This window comes from Austrofundulus limnaeus, unplaced genomic scaffold (genome assembly GCF_001266775.1).
Source record: "Austrofundulus limnaeus strain Quisiro unplaced genomic scaffold, Austrofundulus_limnaeus-1.0 Scaffold366, whole genome shotgun sequence".
Lineage (NCBI taxonomy): Eukaryota > Metazoa > Chordata > Actinopteri > Cyprinodontiformes > Rivulidae > Austrofundulus > Austrofundulus limnaeus.
This window is the reverse complement of record NW_013952768.1, coordinates 329,300-331,524: the sequence shown is the minus strand read 5'-3', so window position 1 is coordinate 331,524 and position 2,225 is coordinate 329,300. Positions and strand designations below refer to the sequence as shown.

At 37.1% G+C, this 2,225-nt stretch overlaps 1 protein-coding gene across 1 annotated transcript in view; it reads right to left on the bottom strand.

Moving 5' to 3' along the window:
• Positions 1-2,225, bottom strand: part of LOC106528261 (furin-like protease kpc-1) — a 288,666-nt gene that overhangs the window by 35,890 nt on the left and 250,551 nt on the right. The window lies entirely within an intron of this gene.

Sequence of the window (2,225 nt, the reverse complement as noted above, 5' to 3'; positions counted from 1 at the left end):
CGCGGGTACAAGTTGTACGGATTTTGTGCAAAATTTACGGATTTTTGAGGCTCTTTGTACAGGTAAACGTCCAAAGAGGTTGACATGTATGTGGAAATAACTTTGACAATTCTTGTTTAACTTCAGTTAAACATGAAACGTGACATTCCTCCTCCCATAGCTAACAAACCGTTAACCACTAACAAACAATAACTGAGCTTTACGTGGTAATTTGTTTACAGAAACAGCGTTTCATATGTCCTCTTATAAATACTAAAGGAGCTGCAAAGATCCAGAGAAATAGAAATTTTACGCAGTAAATTTCACTGGTTGCTGGCTACTTTTGAACCCTGCGCGCCTCCACCTAGTGGTGGGATACCATCATGGGGAAAATAATCAACGTGCATTATGGGAGATGTAGTTTAGCATCAATGTTGGCTTTAAAGCAACTTGGCTTATTTTAAAACATTAATCTTTGWCRCTCTTGTGGGCCAAATAAAATGCTGTGGCGGGCCACATTTAGCAACAAAAAATTAAACAAGTCTAACAAGTCGTAATTAATTTAATTGGTTCAGCACTTTATAAACAACGTGGTACTGAATCCTGCACAATGACAAAGTAGCAATTAAATTAATTATTAAAATTAAAAAGGAACTTAGAAAATGGAATATACAAACAAGTGTATTAAATTGCATCTGCTCCATCCATTCATACAGCTTCTAGTCTTTACAAACCTGATAGCTCAGTTTAATTATTCTCATTAAAACTCAAAACAAAKCCATCCATCCATTCACCCACCACTTGATCCAACAAGAAATATCTGTTTGACAAAACTAAACAAAAATGTTAAATTATGAGCTGTAAGATACTGATTTTTATTGACTCTTATATGCTCTACCCATATACATATTTTATTAAGATATTTAGAATATTTTTATAATCAAAAATGTTTATTTTTATACTGTGATTAAGATGTAAGAACACAAGGTTTCTACAGGCTAGTAACACGCCTCCCATCGATACAATACAACCAAACACATGCTTCTACGTCTGGGCTCGTATGATTTCCTTGTTTGTGAACTGAGTCAACCTGATAGGTGAGGTCATTTCCAGAAGGCGGGACTCAGTTCTGAAGATTAATTAAAAGCTACTGTGTTGTAAAAGAAGGGCGCCAACTGCCCGTGATCTGAAGTCCTGCATGTGCAAATAAATAATCAAGCCTAACTTTGAATAGTTTTTTTGTAGAATTCAAGCTCATACTTTGAACACTATTTCTTTCAGAGATTTTAAAACCAATAAGAAAAACATGTTGCTTCAGAAGTGCTAATAGATCACACATATTAAGTACGAGCTACCCCTCTGTTATCATGATCCGTGTTTCTTTTTTCTTTGATGGTTCTTTGTGTTTTAGATCAAGTTTYTCAGTTATCATGGTTTGCTTTCTGTATCTGGAAAATTAGTTTTTACCGGATCAGTCCTTGTGTTGTGTCATATCAGTTCTTTACCCCTGACTTAATATCTTGTCCAGTCTGCAGTTTTGTGTGTCATTGTTAGGTTTGTTTTGGTATTCTTGTGTTTTCTCTCTTTGATAATCCCTGTTTTGATCCAGAGTTCTCCCTACCTATCCTCGTTCACTCTCAGCTCTGTGTTTTTCGAGTCAGCCTGCCTCTCTCACCTGTTCCCAATCAGTAATCACCCAAGTGCCCCCACATTCATTTACCTTTTCTGTTTATTCAGTGTTGCTGCCACGTCAGWCTTTTCTTTTGTTTGTCAGAAAATACATTTAGTTTTCAACATCCTTGTGCTTGTCTGCATTCTAAGTCCAAAATCCTCCACCGACTGGTTCTAACTTAATCCTGTCCTGGTTCAGTCTTCAACAGAAGAACACAAACTGACAAGAATCTTTACAATTCAAGCTTAGCAACAAAGCCGACATACATGTCTGTAAAAAAAAATGACTAACTCTGGTTCTGCTTTGGGAATCATTTAAATCGTGGACGAACAAAGAAAAATAATTTCCTTCTGATAAAAATCATCAAAAGCAGTTTTGGAAACCCAGAAAGGTAAAGTGAACGAACACCGTGTCCCCCGGATTACATCGAAATCAGTCTGGTTTCAGTCGGAGGTTTGGAACGTGCCAAACACACGGACGTGGCAATGATGTGCACAAAGAAAAAAGCAAATAAGGAGAGAGAGAGAGAGAGAGAGAGAGAGAGAGAGAGAGAGAGAGAGAGAGAGAGAGAGAG